The sequence below is a fragment of the Rhinolophus sinicus genome, chromosome 18 (assembly GCF_057876585.1).
Source record: "Rhinolophus sinicus isolate RSI-liver-muscle chromosome 18, RSI-T2T, whole genome shotgun sequence".
NCBI lineage: Eukaryota > Metazoa > Chordata > Mammalia > Chiroptera > Rhinolophidae > Rhinolophus > Rhinolophus sinicus.
The window spans coordinates 43,498,057-43,525,024 of record NC_142518.1 but is presented as its reverse complement, the minus strand read 5'-3'; the positions used below and the strand labels follow the sequence as shown (position 1 = coordinate 43,525,024).

The following is a 26,968-nucleotide window of genomic DNA, read 5'->3' as shown; positions in this document are numbered from 1 at the left end:
AAAGAAATCTACAAGAAATTCCTGACTCCACCAGAAAGAACAAAATAAGAATAATGGGCATACCAGAAGGGGAAGAAAGAGAGAAGGGAACAGAGAGTATATTCAAGCAAATAGTCGATGAGATCTTCCCAAACTTGTGGAAAGAGCTGGATCCTCGAATCCAAGAAGGAAATAGAACACCTAATTACCTCAACCTCAACAGGCCTTCTCCAATGCACATTGTATTGAAGAGGTCAAAAATCAACGACAAAGATAGAATCCACAAGGCAGCCAGGGAAAAGAAGACAGTAACCTACAAAGGAAAGCCCATTAGATTATGATTAGATTTTTCAGCAGAAACTCTACAAGCCAGGAGGGAGTGGAACCAAATATTCAAACTATAAAAAGAGAGAAATTATGAGCCAAGAATAACATACCCAGGAAAGATATCCTTTAGATATGAAGGAGGAATAAAGACCTTTCCAGACATACAGAAGCTGAGGGAATTTTCTAATACACGACCTGCACTATAAGAAATACTAAAGGAGGCTATTCGACCACCATCAAAAGGGACAATTTGTGGCAACCAAAACATAAAAAGGGGAAGAGTAAAGGCCTGAACCTGAACATGGGATTGGAGAAAGTAAGCATTCTGAAGAAAATGTACTACTCTAAATATCAAACTTTCTTTTACATATATTTAATTGTAACCGCACACAAAAAATCCAGAACTGAAACATATACTGTAATTAAAGAAGAAACACAGGGGAAAATCATAGAATACCACCACACATAAATAATAGACAAAATCAAAAAGGGAAAGAAGCAATGGAGACACTGTCTTACAAGAAAACTAAAGACACAATGATAGGAAATTCTCACATATCAATTATCACCCTAAATGTAAATGGACTGAACTCATCAGTAAAAATGCACAGAGGAGCAGATTGGATCAAAAAACTAAACGAAACTATATGCTGTCTCCAAGAGACGCATCTGAGCTACAAGGACAAGTATAGACTCAAAGTGAAAGGGTGGAAATTGACACTCCAAGCAAATGGTATCCAGAGAAAATCAGAGGTAGCCATAATGATATAAAATGAAACAAACTTCAGGGCTAAAACGGTAACAAGAGAGAAAGATGGCCATTTCATAATGGTAAAGGGGACTATACAACAAGAAGACATAAAAGTCATCAATATTTATGCCCCCAATCAGGAAGCACCGAAATATACCAAACAAGTAGTAACAGAACTAAAGGGAGAAATTGACCAAAACAGAATTATCGTAGGGGACCTAAACACATCATTGACAGCTATGGATAGATCATCGAAACATAAAATAAATAACAAAATAGCAGCCCTAAACGATACATTAGATGAAATGGATATAATTGATATTTATAGAGCACTTCATTCTAAAACATCAGATAATACATTTTTTTCTAGTGTACATGAACATTCTCAAGGATAGACCATATATTGGGATATAAAACTAACATAAGGAAATTTAAGAAGACTGAAAACATACCAAGCAAATTCTCTGATCACAAGGCTTTGAAATTGGATATCAACTGCAAAAAGAAAGCAGGGAAAAAAAATACATGGAGATTAAACAACATACTTTTAAAGAACGACCGGGTCAAAGAAGAAATTAGAGGAGAGATCAAAAGATGCATAGAAACGAATGAGAATGAAAATACATCCTACCAAAATTTTTGGGATGCAGCTAAAGCACTTTTAGAGGGAAATTTAAATCATTACAAGCCTATCTCTACGAACAAGTAAAATCCCAAATAAATAACCTCACGTTATGCCTTAAAGAACTAGAAAAACAAGAGCAAATGAAACCCAAGGTCAGCAGAAGAAAGGAAATAGTAAAAATCAGAGCAGAAATAAATGAAATAGGGAACAAAAGGACAATAGAAAAAATTAATGTGACAAAGAGCTGGTTCTTTGAAAAGATTAACAAAATTGACAAACCCTTGGCTAGGTTCACTAAGATAAAAAGAGAGAGCATACTAATAAACAAAATCAGAAATGAAAAAGGGGAAGTTATCACGGATGCCACAGAAATACAAAGGATCATCCAAGAATGTTATGAAGGACTACATGCCACCAAATTGAATAACCTAGAAGAAATGGACAAGTTCTTAGAAACATATAACCTTCCAAGGCTGAACCATGAAGAACTGGACAACCTAAGCAGACAGATCACCAGCAACGAAATTGAATCAGTCATCCAAAACCTTCCCAAAAGCAAAACTCCTGGACCAGATGGCTTCACTAGTGAATTCTACCAAACCTTCAAAGAGGATCTAATATCAATCCTGCTCAAACTATTCCAAAAAATTGAAGAAGAGACAGTACTCCCTAACTCATTTTATGAGGCCAACATTACCCTGATACCAAAACCTGGTAAGGTCAACACAAAAAAAAGAAAACTGCAGACCAATATCTCTGATGAATACAGATGCAAAAATCCTAAACAAATTCTAGCAAATCGAATGCAACAATGCATTAAAAAGATTATTCATCAAGACCAAGTGGGGTTCATCCCTGGGGCACAGGATGGTTCAACATACGCAAATCCATCTTGTGATATATCACATAAAATAAAGGACAAAAATCATATGATTATATGAATTGATGCAGAAAAAGCATTTGATAAGATACAACATCCATTTATGATTAAAACACTTAATAAAATAGGTATAGAAGGAAAATACCTTAACATATTAAAGGCCATATATGACAAGCCCTCAGCTAATCTCATAATTAATGGTGAAAACCTGAAGCCCTTTTCTCTACATTCAGGAACACGACAGGGCTGTCCCCTATTACCTCTGCTTTTCAACATAGTGTTGGAAGTCCTTGCCAGATGAATCAGGCAACAGAAAGAAATAAAAGGCATCTAAACTGGGAATGAAGAAGTTAAATTGTCACTCTTTACAGATCACATGATGCTCTATATAGAAAACCCTAAATACTCCACCAAAAAGCTATTAGAAACAATCAACGAATACAGTAAAGTTGCTGGCTACAAAATCAATGTACAAAAATCCATTGCATTCCTATATACTAGCAATGAAATCTCAGAAAAAGAAGTACAAAAAACAATTCCTTTTGCAATTGCAGCAAAAAGAATGAAATACCTAGGAATAAACTTAACCAAGGATGTGAAAGACCTATATGCTGAAAACTATAAGACATTGTTAAAAGAAATTGAAGAAGACACAAAGAAATGGAAAGACATTCCGTGCTCATGGATTGGAAGAATCAACATAGTTAAAATGGCCATATTACCCAAAGCAATATACAGATTCAATGCAATCCCCATCAAAATCCCAATGGCATATTTTAAAGAAATAGAACAAAAAATCATCAGATTTGTTTGGAACCACAAAAGACCCCGAATAGCCAAAGCAATCTTAAGAAAAAAGAACTATAATGGAGGTATCACACTTCTTGACTTTAGCTTGTACTACAAGGCAACAATAATCAAAACAGCATGGTATTGGCAGAAAAACAGACACATAGACCAATGGAATAGAATTGAGAACCCAGAAATAAAACCACATAAATATGGACAGTTAGTGTTTGACAAAGAAGCAGAAAACATAGAATGGAGAAAAAACAGCCTCTTCAATAAATGGTGCTGGCAGTATTGGAAAGCCACGTGCAAAAGAATGAAACTGGACTGCTATCTGTCACCATGTACCCAAATTAATTCAAAATGGTCAAAGACTTAAACATAAGACCTGCCATAATAAACTGCATAGAAGTAAACATTGGTACTATGCCAATGAACTTTGGTTTCAAAGAGCATTTTATGAATTTGACTCCAAAGGCTAGGGAAGTAAAAGCTAAAATAAATGAATGGGACTATATCAAACTTAAATGCTTCTGCACAGCAAAAGAAACCATCAAAAAAATAAAGAGGCAACCAACTGAAGGGGAGAAGATTTTTGCAAACAGTGCCTCCGATAAGAGACTAATATTCAAAATATACAAGGAACTCACGCAACTCAACTAGAAAAAAGCAAATGACCTGAAGAGACATTTCTCCAAAGAGGACGTACAAATGTCAAATAGATATATGAAAAAATGCTCAACGTCACTAATCATCAGAGAAATGCAAATCAAAACCACAATGAGATATCACCTCATCCTAGTTATAATGGCTATTATCAACAAGACAAATAGTAACAAGTGTTGGAGAGGCTGTGGAGAAAACGGAACCCTCATACACTGTTGGTGGCAATGCAGACTGGTTCAGCCGCTATGAAAGGCAGTGTGGAGGTTCCTCAAAATATTACGAATAGAATTACCATATGAACCAGCAATCCCTCTCCTGGGTATCTACCCAAAAAATCTGAAAACATTTTTACATAAAGACAGATGTGCTCCAATGTTCATTGCAGCTTTATTTACGGTGGCCAAGACATGGAAACAACCAAAGTATCCTCCGATAGATGAATTTATAAAGAAGCTCTGGTATATATACACAGTGGAATACTATTCGGCAGTAAGAAAAGATGAAATAGGACCATTTGTGACAACATGGATGGATCTTGAGAGTATGATGCTAAGCGATATAAGACAGAAAAAGCAAGGAACCGTATGATTTCATTGATATGTGGTATATGAATGGAAATCAACAAAAGAACAAGACAAACAAATGAGAAAGAAAAACTCGTAGACACAGACAATTGTTTAGTGGTTACCAGAGGGTAAGGGGGTGGGGGGTGGTAAAAAGGGTAAGGGGGATCAGATATATTGTGATGGAAGGAGGACTGACTCTGGGTGGTGAACACACAATGGGATTTATAGATGATATAATACAGAATTGTGCACGTGAAACCTATGTTACCTTACAATTGTCACCCCAATAAACTTTAATTTTAAAAAAGGAATTTTATCTAGGTCTGCTGCACACAAAACTTTTGCTTTTTTCGTTTTTCCCAGTTTCTTTCTTTTGAGACCCACTACGGAATAAAATAATATCTCTTCTCAGTAGCCCATCCTGAATGAAGCAAGCACTCTGCTCTTTTGAAGGTTTTGAAGACTACCAACTGCCAACAACTACATGAAACAGACAGATATGAAAAGAGTTTCTTCTCTAAACCACCCGATTCCGTTAGTCCTCTCAGAAAAATTGAATGTGTGCATATGTGTGAATGGAGGGGCCTAAATCCTTGGAGGGATAAGTGATCTTTATCTTTATAACATGACCGGCCAGCCTCAGAGTTTGAGTCATTTACCATAGGAGCAGGAACAGACTGTGAGAGGGATGTGGAGATCAGGCCAGGCACTAAGGAAGTAGGGAATGGGAGAAGAGAGACAGCTACACAGACCTTAGGTCTTTCCTCTCTCTTTATTTCTGATTGCCTCTCCTATCCCCATTAGTTCTCTGTGTTGTCACTAAAGAATTGGAGCATAGGGCAAGAAGAATTGGTGTAGGAAGAGATAGGAGTGGTTTCAGGCAACAGTGAAATGCACAGTGGTGAAGGAGGAAGAAAGGGCATATTGTAAGTTAAGGCACACAGAAGCATTAAGAGAGTTCTTCTGGTTTCTGTAAGTGAAAGAAACTGCTCATGCTAATGAAGTTTGGATGCCTGTCTTACAGGACGCTCTACAAGGAGTACGGCCTGCAGAGACCCAGAAGAACTGTCTACGTATCCAGCTTCTCAGCCTGAGCTTTTTTATTCCCTGTAAAGAAAGCAGCATGATATTAAAAAAAAAAATGGAGTCAGATAGACCTAAGTTCAAATCTAGCTCCACTACCAGTTAACTACCTGTGTGATCTCAACAATTTAATTTAATTCTCTGAACCTTAGTTTAGATAGTCATCATTTAAGAAACTATGATTATATGTGTCTCAAAGTATTATTGTGAGTATTACATAAAAAAATGAACTTGGTTTTTAAATGTTAGATGTTGTTATTATCATCTTTGGATTTCCTGGACTCCAGTTTTAGGTAATCTCCGTTTATCCTGCATCATTTGGAATTGATAGAGTGGTTTTCAAAAGTGAATTTATCAGACAACTTAAACAGTGTTTAAAAGTTGACCATCAATGGAAATATTTCTAAAATGTATTGTACAATTCTCTACCTGCTTAAACAGTAAACTAAACAGATTTAAACCTCTTCTTGATGACTGGGGTTCATTATTAATGAGCATCCATTATCTCACATCACTATCACATAAGATAACAGTGATTATCCTCAAGGAGTAGGAGACTGGTAGTCATGGAAGAGGGGTGGGAGTGAGACACGTAAGGTTCTTGACACTTACACTCAGTAGCCTGAGAAATATATATTCATTTATTTCTTATATTTCTTTTTCATAGTACCTGTTTTTCCCCTCCATCCTCAGCCTGTCAGATATTGCTTCTTGCTGCTATTGGTATGCCTGCCTCTACTCCCTTTCTCATTGTTACCTGCTAACCTAGACTAGAGAACCATATAATTAAACTTGTTAAAATTATGTCTATGGAGTAGTTCTCCTGTTGTGATCCTTGGACCAGTAGCATCAACGTCACTGAGAAACATGTTAGAAATGCAAAATCTCAGGCTGCACTCCATACTTACTGAATCAGAGAACTCTGGGGTAGATCCCGGTAGTCTGTGTTTTAATAGGCCCTCTAATTCTGATGTATGCTGAAGTTTGAGATTTACTGCCCTAATATACCTGTTAGTAATTCACACTCCTGCGTACCACTCTGAGATGTGATTTAGTAGGTCTGGATTAGAACTCAAGAGCCTTAATTTTTAACCAATACCCAGGATTATTCTAATGAAAGTAGTCAAAAGACACACTTGGAGAAATGTTTCCCAAGCCTAGACCAATGCTTCTCAAATTTTCCTGGGATTTTGTTAAAATGCATATTCTGATTTAAGAGGTCTGATGTTCAGCATTTAAATGAGCTCCTAGGTTATACCTATGCTACTGGCAGGTGGGCCACACTTTGAGTAGTAAGGCCCTAGAATCTTATATAGTAGGTACTTTTATATAAGTGTTTTTATTTTACTTTGTTTTTGAATGTTTTTAACCCAGAATTTTGTCTATAAGTAAAAATGTATCAATCTTTCTTGTTGCAAAAGATGCAATTTTCTCCAAAAATCAAATAGTTTTCAAGGGTGTTTTTTCATATTTTTTTAAATTAAAAAAATGAAGTTTTAAAATCATAATATGAGTTAATCAGTGGCTTTATGTACAGAACAGAGGAACTCTCCTATGAGTAAAGTTGTATGAACTTTAGTTTCTAGACCCAGTGTCATCTTTTCAGCTTCTCAGGGGCCTTTTATTAATACTATGTCTTCTGGGTTTTAAGTATGCCTCCAGTAGGGAAGGGGTAGCAAAGCTTCCCTACCACAGGGTCAACATTCTATGACAGATTACATCATTCTGTCTGGCAGCTAAAATAGATGCTGCTTTTTCTCTAGTCTCAACTCTAGTGTCAGCATTTATCTCCTCCCTGAAGGGTATTGACAATCCAAACCTTTTCCCATGGGTGAAACCATTTGTTCCCTCTGAACGAGTATCATGAATGTTTCACTCTTTCAAGAGGAAATGGAACTTCAAGGCAGGCCTTGCTGCTGATGCCTGGCTTTGGCAATCTCTGAACCTCTCCTTATGGAAAGAAAATGCCTTGATAGGGAGCCCGTCATGGAAAGTACTCATGCTTCACCTTGTGGATTGCTTTAAACATTACTGTTACATAAGGGGTTTGTGTTGGTTGCTTCCCATAGGGAGGAAAACAAATAAATGGTAAAGGATGTCAACCTAGAAAGCTTTTCATTTCTCCCATTTCAGGTTAGATAAATTACTCCAGAGCATGAGTTCTGAAGTGAACTCAGTGTCCCCAAAATACTTCAGTATGGCAATTGGACCTTCAAAATGGGATGTGTTGAGTTTCAGGATTGAGAGCACTGCTGCTATTTATATAAAACAGACTTAAATATTATTCTAGTTTATTTTCGAGAAGTCCCAAACTTAGGTTTATTGTAGGTAAGCTACAGTGTCATGTACTTGTTACTGCCCTATACACTTTTACCTCTTTCCTCTCTTCGTGCTGTTAGAATAGGATAGTGGAGCTGATATCAGACAGACCTGAGGTTCAAATTTAAGCACCTGCTCTTTTCTAGGTGCAGGCCTGGGATAAATGACTTAATCTTTCTAAGCCTTAGTTTACTCAACTGTAAAATTAAGATAACAACAGCATATTGCATGGTTGTTATGAGCATTAGAGATAATACACTGGGGGTGCCAAAGAAATGTATACACATGACTTGTATTCATCTTTTCTTATCAGTATATATTGAGTATTACAATTTTAATACAGTTTTTTCTTTCTTAAAATGTGTATACATTTTTTGGCACCCTCTGTATATAAAGCATCTAGCAATGATGTCTGGTGCATAGTAAATGCTCAATAATTAGAAGCTTTCAGTGTTGATTGTAACATTATTACCTGCCCTCTTCATTTCACAAAGTTATGAGAGTGAGCTCGGATATGTGTAAACTCTTTGCAAATTATAAACTACTATACTCAGGATAGTACTATACCTTATTATTACCTAACCATTATTTTCTATGAATCCATAACCCATGCTGTTCACTCCATGTAAGTCTGTTCATTATACCATCAAATACTTTTTCTTATGATATCTTTATGCTGTTCCTCATCTGCTTCATGTTTTTCACCCATCTCAGTGAGTCTTAAATGTGTCCAGGTGGCAGAACAACTGAAGTCATGATTCTCTTTGTAGAATATCACAAAATAACTTTATCGAACATAAAATAACTCATTATAAGAGTAAATTCATTACTATCTTATTCTCTATTTTAATTTAGAGAAGCTGTAGCAAGTGTCAGAGAATTAAAGACATGTATAAAACGGAAATTTCAAATTGAGAGAATGTTATCTTTTATTTAAATGGGACACCCTGGCCCATTATGCAGAATCCTGGTGCTCAAATAGAGGATTTTGAGATACACTGGAGTATCCATTTAAAGGGTATCCATCCCTTAAAGACAAACTCAACTCCCACCTCCTTCAGGAATACTTCTCTAATCATTGCAATCTTCTCACTAGTCTGGCTTTTCTGAATTTTTCACACAGAATCAATACCATGAAATACCTGTAGACTGAATTGTTCTCTGAGAACTTCATGGTTACTAACTTCCTCACTGTTAATTGTAAAAGAAAGGGAAGAGAAAGAATACCCACTGAGTGTTTATTGTGTTCTAGTCAATGTGCTGTTTCCTTCATACACGTTACCTCATTTTCCTCTCATGAGAGCACTTTAATTTGTTTCATTAACCCCATTTGCAGATAAGGAGCCTGAAGCTACAGGTTACACAACTAGCAAGTGGCAGAGTCAAAATTTGAACCAGGGTCTACAAGATTCAAAATACAACAAATCTTGAATTAGGGAAAGGGAAGAACCCATGCGGATGTGATCACTTGGATTACTATTTACCCAGGCATTTGTAGTTTAAAAAATAATACACAAACTGTATTAATATCTTATTGAATAGCAAGATATGATAAGATTAAGAAATATATATAACTGATTAGATTGAAGCTGCTTTTTTCCTTCATAGTATATATTTTTTTATTTATTGCGGTGACAATTGTTAGTAAAATTAAATAGATTTCAGGTGTACAATTCTGTATTACATCATCTATAAATCCCATTGTGTGTTCATCACCCAGAGTCAGTTCTCCTTCCATCACCATATATTCGATACCCCTTACCCTCATCTCCCACCCCCCTCCCTCCTTACCCTCTGGTAACCACTAAACTATTGCCTGTGTCTATGAGTTTCTGTTTCTCATTTGTTTGTCTTGTTCTTTTGTTCTTTTTGGTATCTATACCACATATCAGTGAAATTACATGGTTCTCCGCTTTTTCTATCTGACTTATTTCGCTTAGCATTACACTCTCAAAATCCATCCATGTTGTCACAAATGTTCCTACATCATCTTTTCTTACCGCCGAATAGTATTCCATTGTGTATATATACCACAACATCTCTTTTTTTAATTCATTATTTTTAATTTATTTTTTACATTTATTGGGGTGACAATTGTTAGTAAAATTACATAGATTTCAGGTGTACAATTCTGTATTACATCATGTATAAATCCCATTGTGTATTCACCACCCAGAGTCAGTTCTCCTTCCATCACCATATATTTGATCCCTCTTACCCTCATCTCCCACCCTCCCACCCCCCTTACCCTCTGGCAACCACTAAACTATTGTCTGTGTCTATGAGTTTCTGTTTCTCATTTGTTTGTCTTGTTCTTTTGTTGTTTTTGGTTTATATACCACATATCAGTGAAATCACATGGTTCTCTGCTTTTTCTGTCTGACTTATTTCGCTCAGCATTACACTCTCAAGATCCATCCATGTTGTCACAAATGTTCCTATATCATCTTTTCTTACTGCCGAATAGTATTCCATTGTGTATATATACCACAACTTCTTTATCCATTTGTCTATCGAAGGATATTTTGGTTGTTTCCATGTCTTGGCCACTGTAAACAAAGCTGCAATGAACATTGGAGCACACGTGTCTTTATCTCTAAATGTTTTCAGATTTTTTGGGTAGATACCCAGGAGAGGGATTGCTGGGTCATATGGCAATTCTATTCGTAATTTTTTGAGGAACCTCCACACTGCCTTCCATAACAGCTGTACCAGTCTGCATTCCCACCAACAGTGTAAGAGGGTTCCTTTTTCTCCACAGCCTCTCCAACACTTGTTACTATTTGTCTTGTTGATGATAGCCATTCTAACTGGGGTAGGTGATATCTCATTGTGGTTTTGATTTGCATTTCTCTGATTGTTAGTGATGTTGAGCATGTTTTCATATGTCTATTTGCCATTTGTATGTCCTCTTTGGAGAAATGTCTCTTCACGTTGTCTGCCTATTTTTCAATTGGGTTGTTCTGGGGGTTTAGCTCAGTGGTAGAGCATTTGACTGCAATTGGGTTGTTTGATTTTTGTTGTTGAGTTTCATGAGTTCCTTGTATATTTTGGATATTAGCCCCTTATCGGAGGCACTGTAAGCAAAACTCTTCTCCCATTCAGTTGGTTGCCTCTTTATTTTTTCGATGGTTTCTTTTGCTGTGCAGAAGCTTTTAAGTTTCATATAGTCCCATTAGTTTACTTTAGCTTTTACTTCTCTTGCCATTGGAGTCAAACTCATAAAATGATCTTTAAACCCAAGGTCCATAAATTTAGTACATTTGTTTTCTTCTATGCAGTTTATTGTGTCAGGTCTTATGCTTAAGTCTTTCATCCATTTTGAATTAATTTTCTTACATGGTGACAGATAGCAGTCCAGTTTCATTCTTTTGCACGTGGCTATCCAATTCTCCCAGGACCGTTTATTGAAGAGGCTGTCTTTTCTCCATTGTATGTTATCTGCTTCTTTGTCAAAAATTATCTGGCCATATTTATGTGGTTTTATTTCTGGGTTCTCAATTCTATTACATTGGTCTATGTATCTGTTTTTCTGCCAATACCATGCTGTTTTGATTATTGTAGCTCTGTAGTGCAAGGTAAATTCAGGGAGTGTGATACCTCCAGTATTGTTCTTTTTTCTTCAGATGTCTTTGTCTATTCGGGGTCTTTTGTGCTTCCAAACAAATCTAATGATTCATTTTTCTATTTCTTTAAAAAATGCCACTGGGATTTTGATGAGGATTGCGTTAAATCTGTATATTGTTTTGGGTAATATAGCCATTTTAACTATGTTGATTCTTCCAATACATGAGCACGGAATGTCTTTCCATTTCTTTGTGTCTTCGTCAGTATCTTTCAAAAATGTCTTATAGTTTTCAGCATATAGGTCTTTCACATACTCGGTTAAGTTTATTCCAAGGTATTTTATTCTTTTTGCTGCAATTGCAAAAGGAATTGTTTTTTGTATTTCTTTTTCTGAGACTTCATTGTTGTATGTAGGAATGCAATGGAATTTTGTACGTTGATTTTGTAGCGGCAACTTTACTGTATTCATTGATTGTTTCTAATAGCTTTTTGGTGGAGTCTTTAGGGTTTTCTATATATAGCATCATGTCATCCGCAAAGAGTGACAATTTAACTTCGTCATTCCCACTTTGGATGTCTTTTATTTCTTTCTATTGCGTGATTGCTCTGGCAAGGACTTCTAACACTATGTTGTAAAGGAGAGGTGATAGGGGACAGCCCTGTCGTGTTCCTGAACGTAGAGCAAAGGGCTTCAGTTTTTCACCATTAAATATGAGATTAACAGAGGGCTTGTCATATATGGCCTTTATTATGTTAAGGTATTTTCCTTCTATACCCATTTTATTAAGTGTTTTAATCATAAATGGATGTTGTATCTTGTCAAATGCTTTTTCTGCATCAATTGATATAATCATATGATTTTTGTCCTTTATTTTGTTTATGTGATGTATCACATTGATGGATTTGCGGATGTTGAACCATCCTTGTGCCCCAGGGATGAATCCCTCTTGGTCATGATGAATAATCTTTTTAATGCATTGTTGTATTCGATTTGCTAGAATTTTATTTAGGATTTTTGCATTGGTATTCATCAGCGATATTGGCCTGTAGTTTTCTTGTTTTGTGCTGTCCTTACCAGGTTTTGGTATCAGGGTAATGTTGGCCTCATAAAATGAGTTAGGGAGTACTGTCTCTTCTTCAATTTTTTGGAAGAGTTTGAGCAGGATTGGTATTAGATCCTCTTTGAAGGTTTGGTAGAATTCACTAGTGAAGCCATCTGGTCCAGGACTTTTGCTTTTGGGAAGGTTTTCATGACTTTCAATTTCGTTACTGGTGATCGGTCTGTTTAGATTTTCCAGTTCTTCGTGGTTCCGCCTAGGAAGGCTATATGTTTCTAAGAACTAGTCCATTTCTTCTAGGTTATTGAATTTGGTGACATATAGTCCTTCATAGTATTCTTGGATGATCCTTTGTATTTCTGTGGTGTTCGTGATAACTTCCCCTTTTTCATTTCTGATTTTGTTAATTAGTGTCTTCTCTCTTTTAATCTTAGTGAGTCTAGCCAAGGGTTTGCCAATTTTGTTAATCTTTTCAAAGAACCAGCTCTTTGTCACACTAATTTTTTCTATTGTCTTTTTGTTCTCTACTACATTTAGTTCTGCTCTGATTTTTGTTATTTCCTTTCTTCTGCTCACTCTGGGTTTCATTTGTTCTTCTTTCTCTAGTTCTGTAATGTGTAACATGAGGTTATTTATTTGGGATTTTTCTTGTTTCTTAAGATAGGCCAGTAATGATATAAATTTCCCTCTTAAGACTGCTTTCGCTGCATCCCTAAACTTTTGGTAGGATGTATTTTCATTGTCATTTGTTTCTATGTATCTTTTGATCTCTCCTCTAATTTCTTCTTTGACTCGGTCGTTCTTCAAAAGTATGTTATTTTTTCTCCATCTAGTTGTGGTTTTTCCTCCTTTCTTTTTGCAGTTGATATCCAATTTCAGAGCCTTGTGATCAGAGAATATTCTTGGTATGATTTGAATCTTCTTAAATTTGCTGAGGCAGATTTTATGTCCCAATATATGGTCTATCCTTGAGAATGTTCTATGTACATTACAAAAAAATGCATAGTCTGATGTTTCTGGATGAAGTGCTGTATATATGTCAGTTATGTCCATTTCATCTAATGTGTCGTTTAGGGCTCCTATTTCCGTATTTATTTTCTCTTTGGATGATTTATCCATAGCTCAATGATGTATTTATGTCCCCATGTATAACTGTGTTTTGGTCAATTTCTTCCTTTAGTTCTGTTAGTAGTTGCTTGCTATATTTCGGTGCTCCTTGATTGGGGGCAGAAATATTGATGACCGTTATGTCTTCTTATTGTATAGTCCCCTTCACCATTATGAAGTGTCCATCTTTCTCTTATGTTACCTTTTTTACCCTGAAGTTTGTTTCATTTTATATCATTATGGCTACACCTGATTTTCTCTGCTTACCGTTGGCTTGCAGTGTCAATTTCCACCCTTTCACTTTGAGTCTATACTTGTAGTTGTAACTCAGATGCGTCTCTTGAAGACAGCATATGGTTTGCTTTAGTTTTTTTTATCCAATCTGCTACTCTGTGACTTTTTATTGATGAGTTCAGTCCATTTACATTTTGGGTGATTATTGATATGTGAGAATTTCCTATCATTCTTTCTTTAGTTTTCTTGTGAGACTGTGTCTCCACTGTTTATTTGCCTTTTTGTTTTTGTCTATTATTTATGTGTGGTGGTATTCTATGATTTTCCCCTGTGTTTCTTCTTTAATTACAGTATATATTTCAGTTCTGGATTTTTTTGAGCAGTTACTCTTAAGTTTATGTAAAACAAAGTTTGATATTTAGAGTAGTCCATTTTCTTCAGAATGCTTAGTTTCTCCATTCCCACGTTCGGGTCCAGGCATTTACTCTCCCCCTTTTTATGTTTTGGTTGCCATAAATTGTCCCTGTTGATGGTGGTCAAATAGCCTCCTGCAGTGTTTCTTGTAGTGCAGGTCGTGTATTAGAAAATTCCCTCAGCTTCTGTATGTCTGGAAAGGTCTTTATTCCTCCTTCATATGTAAAGGATATCTTTGCTGCGTATATTACTCTTTGATCATAATTTCTCTCCTTTTATACTTTGAATATTTGGTTCCACTCCCTCCTGCCTTGCAGAGTTTCGGCTGAGAAAGCTGCTGATAGTATAATGGGCTTTCCTTTGTAGGTTACCATCTTCCTTTCCCTGGCTGCCTTGAGGATTTTTTATTTGTCATTGATTTTTGACCGCTTCAATGAAATGTGCCTTGGAGAAGGTCTGTTGGGGTTGAGGTAATTAGGTTTTCTATTTGCTTCTTGTTTTCGAGGATCCAGCTCTTTCCACAAATCTGCGAAGTTCTCATTGACTATTTGTTTGAATATACTCTCTGTTCCCTTCTCTCTTTGTTCCTCTTTTGGCATGCCCATTATTCTTATATTGCTCTTTTTGATGAAGTCAGAAAGTTCTTGTAGAGTTCTTTCATTTCTTTTAAGTCTAAAGTCTCTTTCTTCTTCCATCTGTGTAATTTCCAGGTTTCTATCTTCGATGTCACTGATTCTTTTAGATAAACTTAAGGGTAACCACTCAAAAAAAAATCCAGAACTGAAATATATACTGTAATAAAAGAAGAAACAGAGGGAAACATCATAGAATACCACCACACAGAAACAACAGTCAACAACAAACGGGGAAAGAAACAATGGGGACACAGCCTTACCAGAAAACTAAAGATAGAATCACAGGAAATCCTCACATATCAATAATCACCCTAAATGTAAATGGACTGAACTCACCAATAAAAAGGCACAGAATAGCAGATTAGATAAAAAAAAACTAACTAAACCCAACCGTATGCTGTCTCCAAGAGACACATCTCAGCTACAAGGACAAGCATAGACTTAAAGTGAAAGGGTGGAAATTGACATTCCAATCAAATGCTATCCGGAGAAAATAAGGTGTAGCCATAATGATATCAGATGAAACAGACTTCAAGGTAAACAAGATAACAAGAGACAAAGATGGACATTTCATAATGTGAAGGGTACTATACAACAAGAAGACATAATAGTCATCAATATTTATGCCCACAATCAGGGAGCACCGAAATATACCAAGCAACTACTAACAGAACTAACGGGAGAAACTGAACAAAACACAATTATGCTAGGGGACTTAAATACATTATTGACAGCCATGGATAGGTCATCCAAACAGAAAATAAATAACGAAATAGCAGCCCTAAATGACACATTAGATGAAATGGACATAATTGACATTTATAGAGCACTTCATCCTAAAAAATCAGACTGCACATTCTTTTCTAGTGTACACGGAACGTTCTCAAGGAAAGACCGTATATTGGGACACAAAATCAGCCTCAGCAAATTTAAGAAGATTGAAATCATACCAAGCATATGCTCTGATCACAATCCTTTGTAATTAGATATCAACTGCAAAAAGACAGGAAGAAAAAACACAAATACATGGAGATTAAACAACATACTTTTAAAGAACGACTGAGTCAAAGAAGAAGTTAAAGGAGAGATCAAAAGTTACATGGAAACAAATGACAATGAAAATGCATCCTGCCAAAATTTTTGGGATGCCGTTAAAGCAGATTTAATAGGGAAATTTATCTCATTACAGGCCTATCTCAAGAAACAAGAAAACTCCCAAATAAATAACCTCATGTTACACCTTAAAGAACTAGAAAAAGAAGAACAAATAAATCCCAAGGTTAGCAGAAGACAGGAAATAACAAAAAACAGAGCAGAACTAAATGAAATAGAGAACAAAAAGACAATAGAAAAAATTAATGTGACAAAGAGCTGGATCTTTGAAAAGATTAACAAAATTGAGAAACCCTTGGCTAGACTCACTAAGATAAAAAGAGAGAAGACACTAATTAACAAAATCAGAAACGAAAAAGGGGAAGTTATCACGGACACCAGAGAAACACAAAGGATCATCCAACAATACTATGAAGGACTATATGCCACCAAATTCAATAACCTAGAAGACATGGACAAGTTCTTAGAAACATATAGCCTTCCAAGGCTGAACCATGAAGAACTGGAAAATATAAACAGACTGATCACCAGTGGCAAAATATAATCAGTGATCCAAAACCTTCCCAAAAGTAAAACTCTGGGACCACATGGCTTCACTAGTGAATTCTACCAAACCTTCAAAGAGGATCTAATACCAATCCTGCTCAAACTCTTCCAAAAAATTGAAGAAGAGACAGTACTCCCTAACTCATTTTATGAGGCCAACATTACCCTGATACCAAAACCTGGTAAGGACAGCACAAAAAAAGAAAACTACAGACCAATATCTCTGGTGAATACCGATGCAAAAGTCCTAAATAAAATTCTAGCAAATCGAATACAACAATACATTAAGAAGATTATTCATCACGACCAAGTGGAGCTCATCCCCAGGACACAAGAATGGATCAACATCCGCAAATCCGTCAATGTGATACATCACATAAACAAAATAAAGGACAAAAATAATACGATTATATCAATTGATGCAGAAAAAGCATTTGAAAAAATTCAACATCCATTTATGATTAAAACACTTAATAAAATAGGTATAGAAGGAAAATACCTGAACATAATAAAGGCCATATATGACAAGCCCTCTGCTAATCTCATAATTAATGGTTAAAAACTGAAGCCCTTTGCTCTACGTTCAGGAACACGACAGGGCTGTCCGCTATCACCTATGCTTTTCAACATAGTGTTGGAAGTCCTTGCCAGAGCAATCAGGCAAGAGAAAGAAATAAAAGGCATCCAAATTGGGAATGAAGAAGTTAAATTATCACTCTTTGCAGATGACATGATGCTATATATAGAAAACCCTAAAGACTCCGCTAAAAAGCTATTAGAAACAACCAACGAATACAGTAAAGTTCTGGCTACGAAATCAACGTACAAAAGTCCATTGCTTTCCTATATACTAACAATGAAATCTCAGAAAAAAATATACAAAAAACAATTCCTTTTGCAATCGCAGCAAAAAGAATAAAATACCTAGGAATAAACTTAACCAAGGATGTGAAAGACCTATATTCTGAAAACTATAACACATTTTTGAAAGTTATTGAAGAAGACACAAAGAAATGGAAAGACATTACATGCTCATGTATTGGAAGAATCAAGATAGTTAAAATGGCCATATTATCCAAAGCAATATACAGATTCAATGCAATCCCCATCAAAAAACCAATGGCATATTTTAAAGAAATAGAACAAACAATCATGAGATTTGTTTGGAACCACAAAAAGACTCCGAATAGCCAAAGCAATCTTAAGAAAAAAGAACAATAATGGAGGTGTCACACTTCCTGACTTTGGCTTGTACTACAGGGCTACAATAATCAAAACCACATGGTATTGGCAGAAAAACAGACACATAGACCAATGGAATAGAATTGAGAACCCAGAAATAAAACCATATAAATATGGACAGATTATTTTTGACAAAGAAGCTAAAAACATACAATGGAGGAAAGACAGCCTCTTCAATAAATGGTGCTGGGAGAATTGGATAGCCACGTGCAAAAGAATGAAACTGGACTGCTATCTGTCACCATGTAACAAAATTAATTCAAAATGGATGAAAGACTTAAGCAGAAGACCTGACACAATAAACTGCATAGAAGAAAAGATAGGTACTAAACTTATGGATCTTGGTTTCAAAGAGCATTTTATGAATTTGACTCCAAAGGCAAGGGAAGTAAAAGCTAAAATAAATGAATGGGACTATATGAAACTTAAAAGCTTCTGCACAGCATAAGAAACCATTGACAAAATAAAGAGTCCCCCAACTGAATGGGAGAAGATTTATGCAAACAGTGCCTCCGATAAGGGTCTAATATCCAAAATATACAGGGAACTCATGCAACCCAACAACATAAAAACAAACAACCCAATTGAACAATGGGCAGAGGACCTGAAGAGACATTTTTCCAAAGAGGACATACAAATGGCAAATAGACATATGAAAATATGCTAAACATCGCTAATCATCAGAGAAATGCAAACAAAAACCACAATGAGATATCACCTCACCCGTTAGAATGGCTATCATCAACAACACAAATAGTAACAAGTGTTTGAGAGGCTGTGGAGAAAAAGGAACCCTCATACAGTGTTGGTGGGAATGCAGACTGGTGCAGCCATTATGGAAGGCAGTGTGCAGGTTCCTCAAAAAATTAAAATTAGAATTACCATATGACTGAGTAATATCACTCCTAGGTATCTACCCAAAAAATCTGAAAGCATTTATCCATAAAGACACGTGTGGTCCAATGTTCATTGCAGCTTTATTTATGGTGGCCAAGACATGGAAACTACGAAAATGTCCTTTGATATATGAATCCATAAAGAAGTTGTGGTATATATGCACAATGGAATACTATTCGACAGTAAGAAAAAATGAAATAGGACCATTTGTGACAACATGGATGTATCTTGAGAATATAACGCTAAGCGAAATAAGTCAGACAGAAAAAGCAGAGAACCATATGATTTCACTGATATGTGGTATATGTACGAACAACAAGAAAAGAACAAGACAAACAAATGAGAAACAAAAACTCATAGACACAGACAATAGTTTAGTGGTTACCAGAGGGTAAGGGGGGAGGATCGTTGTAGGTGAGGGTAAAGGGAATCAAATATTTGGTGATGGAAGGAGAACTCACTCTGGGTCGTGAACACACAATGGAATTTATAGATTATGTAGTATAGAATTGTACACCTGAAATCTGTGGATCTTTACTAACAATTGTCACCCTTATAAACTTTAATTAAAAAAAAAATAACACCAAGGTTGCCAGGTCGATCCCCATATCGGCCACTGTTAGATGTGTCCTCCTAAAATAAATAAGTAAATTAGTAAATAAATAAATAAAATAAAAATTGCACCAAGTGTCAATTTTCCTAGTTCAGTTTATCCCTCTGAATTAATGTTGCTATTATGATTAGAATGTGAGACTCTTTGTTTCAAGGTTGAAAGTTTATGCACCAACTTGGGTACCTAATTTGAAATCTGGTTTAATGGAAAGAATAGGAGGAGGTTTGAGTGAGATTACCATGTAAGGTCATTTTACCTCCATATTGGACATTTGAACTATAGTTTCCTCATCTGTGAATTGAAAATAATAGTGTACTTCCCAAGCTCCCTTCCAGGGTTGTTGTGAAGATCACATTAGATAATATAGATTAAAATGTTTTCTACACTCTGAAGCATATACAATCTGTTTGTTGCTGTCTGACAGGCATTATGCTTAACTCCAAAGTGCACAACAAAGCTGAGCATCTGGACACTTGGGCTCTAGTCTACCTCTACCCCTAATTAGATTATCCTTGAGATCCAAGCGTACTTTAAAGTTTTCTATAATTCTTTGGTCACTTTTTATTTTTAAAGGAGGACAGCTCTTAACACTCACAAACTAAATGAAATCGATTGTAGGTCCAAATTATTAGCTGCAAGAATTACCGTCTATTGCTTGAAAAATATATCTGCATTATAAGGCAAATTCATTGGATGTAATTTGCTGTTATGTGCAGAAGTTCTACCAGACACTTTAGCATGGGCGCAAGATCTTTAAGAAATTAACTATTTTAATAAATGTTTACCAAGATTAAATACACAGGAAATAAACTTCCAGGATGACAACATGAGCAGCTCTGATGACTTCCCTAGTGCAACTGGTGAAATCTTTTTAAAAACAGCCATTTAAAGCCTTTGGAAATGGTCCTAAAAGCAATCAGCAAACCTAGTAACATCTATTTAAGAAAATCTATGAAAATATTTTAAGAAAAGTCAGTCTGTGGTATTAGAACCAACACTGCTCTCTCCTTTCCCCTTCCTGTTACTGAGCAAGAGCCTGTTGCCTAATTCGCATAGGATCCAATGCTATGGCACCATCTTTTGAAAAAAGAAGAAGCTTTTATTGCTAAGTCAGTTGGCAAGGAGACAGGCCGCAAGGCTCAAATATGTCTCCCCAATTCAGAGTTTGGAGCAAGTTTAAAGAGGTTAGGGAGAACAGGTTCATATGCAGAGTGTTGGCAGGGCAGGTTTGATTAGAGAGATTTGGAACTTGGCCATTTATGGTAAGATATGGTAAGGGGCTTCAGAACTGGATCTTCCTGGACAATGGACCCTTGGCTTCTGAAATGATTCTGGTGTTCAAGCTCTGGTCATGTTTTTCCTGGTCCTTTGGTTCCATGGTGGTGGAAGTGAGACTTTGGTTCCATGTACAACTGGAGGAGAAAGATGACTTACAGTTTTGGTCTATTGTCTCTGGAAAGCAACTCTGTATCTTGTTGGAAGCAGGATAGGAATAAATTGAGCTGGTACTGCAGTTACACTCCTAGCTCAGTGAGGCAGAAACTACTCCAGACTGCTTCAACCAAGAACACAGGGCTCCCTCTACCCCAGCTCCCATCCAGAGGGATTTCTTCCTTGGAAGAGCAGGACCTCAGTGTTTCTCATCCTTCTCCCAGCTAACTGTTGTTGAGGCTAAGGCGTAGGCAAGTAAAGGAGAGAGGTGACGGACTACCAAAGAAGTGGAGACCAACCTCCACTAATGGAACAGAAGCTTTACTCTGGACGTGGTACACTGATAGTCCTTCCTGAGCTCATGAGGCTGTGGTTCTACACCACAAAAGGCAAGGGACTTCAGGCTACTTCCCACCCACCACGTACTTAGCTACTAGAGTAAGAATGTCATTCAAAGAGAAGTTTTCCATTATCCCAACCCCAGCTCCAGAGGCCTGGCACAGTGGTTTTGCCATAAAACAAAGAGTTCCAAATATTTTCCTAAAGGAACTGACTTCATTTGCAACAAAGCAAGGAAAAATTTAAACCTGAGGGTGCGCTCAAGAACAGTGGAGGTTGATGAAAGACAATTGGGAGGACATTTGTAAAGCAAATGAAAATATAGCCTAGACTATAGGCCAGCAAGCTCACAAGAGGGAACCAGGGAGTAAGGTAGTTAAGAATCCAGCTAGGGTGAGAACAGATATCAAATACTGACCTCAGAAACGATTCCATCAAAGGAGATACAATTTTGATTGGATTAGTTTGTAAAGGAACTTATGCCCCAGGGCCCTGTTGAAAACAATAGGACAATCAGCCAGCAATTAATGGAGTTTCACAACTGGGTAAGGTAAGGTAAAGAGAAAAAGTGAATGTTGCCAACACTATTGTCATCCCAGAGTGACTATGGACATACCCAAAGGTGTCCCTGAGGAACAATGTTAGAGGCTTAACCTGGGAGTAGAGGAGTACACTTAACTGAAAGAATTCCAGCCAGTCAATAAACAAATAAGAAAATAGCAAGCCCTTGGGGAGGGGGAAAGTATCCAGAGTTGCTACAATACATTATCTGAAATGTCTAGTTGCAACAACAACAAAAATGAGTTTAATTGTGTCCCCCCAAAATTCATATGTTGAAGTATTAATCCTCAGTGCCTCACAATGTGACTTTATATGATAATAGGCTCATTGACGATGAAATTAGTTAAGATAAGCTCATACCTGTAGTAGAATGGGCCCCAAACCCAATAAGACTTATATCCTTATAAAAAGGTGAAATTTGGACAGACAGCCACACAAGGAGAATGCCATGTAAAGATTGGAGTTGTGCTGACACAAACCAACGAACTGACAATAGCTACCGTTTTCCCAAAAATAAGACCTAACCAGATAATAAGCCCTAGCATGATTTTTCAGGATGATACCCCTTGAACATAAGCCCTAATGCATCTTTTGGAGGAAAAATTAATATAAGACCTGGTCTTATTTTTGGGGAAACATGGTAGGAGGACTGAAACAGATTCATCCATAGCTCCTTCAGAGGAAACATGGGCTTGCTGGCACCTTAATCTCACATTACTAGCCTTCAAAACTGTAGACTATAAATTTCTACTGTTTAGATGAATCAGTTTGTGGTACTTTGTTATAGCAGCCCCAGGAAATTAATACATCATTATAAATATGTTCACAGAAGTAAAGGAAAGCATTTAAAGAAGTAAAGGGAGGTATAATGACAGTATTGCACCAAATAGAGAATATCAATTAAGACATAGAAGTTATTTTAAAAGTCAAATAGAAAATATGGCATTAAAAAAGTACAAAAACTGAAATTTAAAAAATTAACTAAAGGAGCACAACAGTAGATTTGAACTAGCAGAAGAAAGAATTAGCAAACTTGAAATTAGGTCAATAAAATTATGCAAGCCAAAAGCAAATAGCAAAAAGAATGAATAAAAATGAACGTATTCTCAGAGAAATGTGTGACACTAATAAGGACACCATTATAAGCCTACTGGGGATAGCAGAAAGAAAGGAGACAGAAAGGAGAAGAAAAAATAATCAAAGAAATAATGGCTGAAAACTTTCCAAATTTATTGAAAGACAATAGTCTACAAATCCAAGAAGCTCAGTAAGTCCAAGAAAAATAAATATTAGGTTGTTGCAAAAGTCATTGCAGTTTAAAAGGTTAAAAATAATTGCAAAAACTGCAGTTGCTTTTGCGCCAACCTAATACAAAGACACCCGGAAACTAACAATCATACTAAATTTGATGAATGTCAAAGACAAGGAGAAAATGTTGAAAGCAGCAAGAGAAAAATGACACATCATGAACAAAAGAACCCCAATAAGATTTACGACTGACTTCTCATCAAAAACACTGGAGGCTGGAAGACAATAGTAGTACAATTTTTAAATTACTTAAAGAAAATGCTATCAATTAAGAATCTTATATCCAAAGAAGCTATCATGAAAAATGGAGGTAAAATAAAAACTTTCTCAGACAAACAAAAACTAAGAGAATTTTTTTTTAGCAGACCAACTTTACAAAAAATAATAATGGAAGTTCTTCAGGCTGAAAACAAGTGATTCCAGAAGGTAATTGGAATCCACACGAACAGACAGCACCAGTAAAGGTAATTATAAAATACACTATAAATTTTTTCTTCTTCTCTTAGCTGATTTAAAATGTAAAAGTATAGATAATTTATAGTGTATTGTTAGGCCTATAATAAGTACAAATATAATACATGTGTAATATATTTTCCAATAACATTACAAAGGAGGTGAATGGGAGAAAAAGGAAATGAATACAGATGGCAAAGTAATAATTATAGCAATGTATTGTTGAGTTTGTAATATTTATAGATGCAATATATATAATAACAACACCCAAAAAAATGGAAGAAAATAAAATAGAGCTATATAGGCGTAAAATTTTTATATCACTGGAATTAAGATAGTTTAAATCGGAAGCTTATTCTGATAGTTAAGATGTATATCTTAAGTCCTAAAACAATGACTAAAAATATAAAATTAAAAATGGTGAAAAATTGTTAATTATATTTAAATCCTACATTTAAAAGTGTCCCGGAAAGCAGTAAAAGAGAAACAGAAGAAGAAAAAAGCTGAGACATACAGAAAACAAAAAGTAAAATTGTGGATGTAAATATAACTATATCAATAATAGCATTAAATATGTGTGGATTAAGCAATTCCATCAAAAGCCAGAGATGGAAAGACTAGATTTAAAAAAAAGAAACATGATCCAACTATTTTTTTTTAATTGGGGAAGGGGAACAGGACTTTATTGGGGAACAGTGTGTACTTCCAGGATTTTTTCCAAGTCAAGTTGTTGTCCTTTCAATCTTAGTTATGGAGGGCACAGTTCAGCTCCAGGTCCAGTTGCTGTTGTTAGTTGCAGGGGGCACAGCCCACCATCCCTTGTGGGAGTCGAGGAGTTGAACCAGCAACCTTGTGGTTGAGAGCCCACTGGGCCATGTTGGAATTGAACCAGCAGCCTTCGGCATTAGGAACACGGAGCTCCAACCGCCTGAGCCACTGGGCTGGCCCTGATCCAACTATTTGTTGACAACAGGAAACACACTTTAAATTCAAAGACACAAATAGTTTGGAAGAAAAATGGTGGAAAATTGTATTTTATGTGAACAGCACTACCAAAAAACTAGAGTGGTTTAATATCAGACAAAATAGTCTTTTGAAAAAAAGGTTACTAGAGATAAAGAGAGATGTTTTATAATGACTAAAGGGTCAACCCATCAGGAAGATATAACAATTATAAACATGTATACATCTAATAATAGAGCATGAATATACAGGAGGCAATAACAGACAGAAATAAAAGGAGAAATAGAAAAGCCTATCTTACTTTCAGTAAGGATTGAACAATGAGACAAGATCAGTAAGGAAATAGAAGACTTTAACAACCCAATAAATGAACTAGATCCAACAGACATAGAACCCTCAAACCACCAACAACATAATGTACATTCTTCTCAAGTGCACAAGGAGCATTCAATTTAGGATAGACCATGTGTGAGGACATAATCCAATAATACAAAGTATGTTCTCTAATCACAATGGAATAAAGTTAGAAACCAATAACAAGAAATGAGAAACTACAAATATGTAGAAATTAAACAATACATTCTTAAACAATCAATTGGTAAAAGAAGAAATCAAAAGGAGCTGGGGTGGACGGGTGGCTCAGTTGGTTAAAGCATGAGCTCTGGGCAACAGAGTTGCTGGTTCGATTCCCATGTGGGCCAGCGAGCTGCAATCTCCGCAACTAGAATGAAGACAACGAGCTGCTGCTGAGCTTCCACTGAGCTCCCAGGCAGCCGGATGGCTCAGTTGGTTGGAGCGCTTGCTCTCAACCACAAGACTTCTGTTTCGACTCCTACAAGGGATGGTGGGCTGTGCTTCCTGCAACTAAAATGGAACAACAGCAACTGGACTTGGAGCTGAGCTGCCCCCTCCACAACTAAGATTGAAAGGACAACAACTTGACTTGGAGCTGATGGGTCCTGGGGAAAATACACTGTTCCCCAATAAAGTCGTGGAAATACACACTGTTCCCCAATAAAGTCCTGTTCCCCTTCCCCAATAAAATTTTTAAAAAAGGAAATCAAAAGGGAAATCAGAAAATACTTTGAAATGGATGAAAATAAAGACACAGCATACCAAAACTTACGGGATGCAGCCAAAACACTCTTTAAAGATGGATTTATAGCTGTAAATGCCTATAGTAAGAGAACTAAAATCGTATTAATAATCTAACCTTCCACCAAAAACACTAGAGAAAAAACAGCAAACTAAACCAAAAATAAGCAGAAGAAAGGAAATAAAGACTAGAGTAGAAATTAATGAAATAAATTATATAATAACAATAGAGAAAAATCAATGAGACCAAAAGCTTGTTCTTTGACTAGATCAGCAAAATTAACAACCCTTTAGTTAGTTTAACCACAAAATACTCAAATTACTAGAATCAAAGATTAAAGAAGGGACATCACTGTCAACTTTGCAAAAATAAAATGGATTATGAAGGAATACTATGACAATTTTACTCCAAAAAATTAGATGACTTAGATGAAATGGAAACATTTCTAGAAAACCACAAACTACCAAGAGTGGCTCAAAAAGAAATAGACTGTCTAAATAGACCTATAAGTGAAGAGATTTAATCAGTAATAACAACACTACTAGTAATACTACTACTAATAAACTACCCATGAACAATAGCCCAAACCCAGATGGCTTCATGGCTAAATTTCATCAAGCACTCAAAGAGAATTAATACCAATTCTTCACAAACTCTTCCAAAAAGTGGAAGACTAGGGAAAACTTTCCAACCCATTTTATGAGGTCAATATTACCTTGATACCAAAATTTGACAAAGACATCACAAGAAAAGTATAGGCCAATATCTCTTATGTATATGGGCACAAAAATCCTCAACAAAATACTAGCAAATAAAATCTAGAAACATTTAATAAGAATTTTACGTAATGATTAATTTGGATTTAGCCCAGGGATGCAAGGTTGGTTTAACATCCCAAGTCAATTAATGTTACACATCATATCAATAAAAAAAGTAAAATCACATGATTATCTTAATAGGCAAAGAAAAAGCATTTGACAAAATATAACACCCTTTTTTGATAAAAACACTCAACAAATTTGGAGTAGAAGTAAACCTCAATCTTCTAAAGGGCATAAAAAAACAACAACCCAATTAGCTAATACTTTTAAAATTAGGAATAGGACAAGGATGTCTGCTCTTGCCCTTTTCCATTCAACATTGTGCTTGACGTTCTAGCCAGATAATTAGGCAAGAAAAAGAAATAAAAGGCATCCATATTGGAAAGAAAGAACCAAAACTATATTCACAGGTGATATGATTTTATACATTAAAGCATTCTAAGGAATCCACTAAAATATGTTAGAACTAATAAACAAGTTCAATAAGGTTGCAGGATACAAATTCAGTTTACAAAAGTCAATTGTATTCCCATACGCTTTCTTTTATTTCCAATTATAGTTGACATTCAATATTATTTTACATTA

The 26,968-nt window shown here is 35.9% G+C and overlaps 1 protein-coding gene across 3 annotated transcripts in view; it reads left to right on the top strand.

Annotated features, from left to right (window-relative positions):
• ZC3H12B (zinc finger CCCH-type containing 12B) overlaps window positions 1-26,968 on the top strand; it is a 194,537-nt gene that overhangs the window by 100,133 nt on the left and 67,436 nt on the right. Inside the window, exon 1 of one of the 3 annotated variants that reach the window (XM_074323582.2) lies at window positions 22,726-23,514. The exons of the other annotated variants lie outside the window; for them this stretch is intronic. The gene's annotated coding sequence lies outside the window, so the exon portion shown is untranslated. Of the gene's footprint in view, window positions 1-22,725; window positions 23,515-26,968 lie in introns of those variants that run through there. 3 annotated transcript variants of the gene reach the window in all.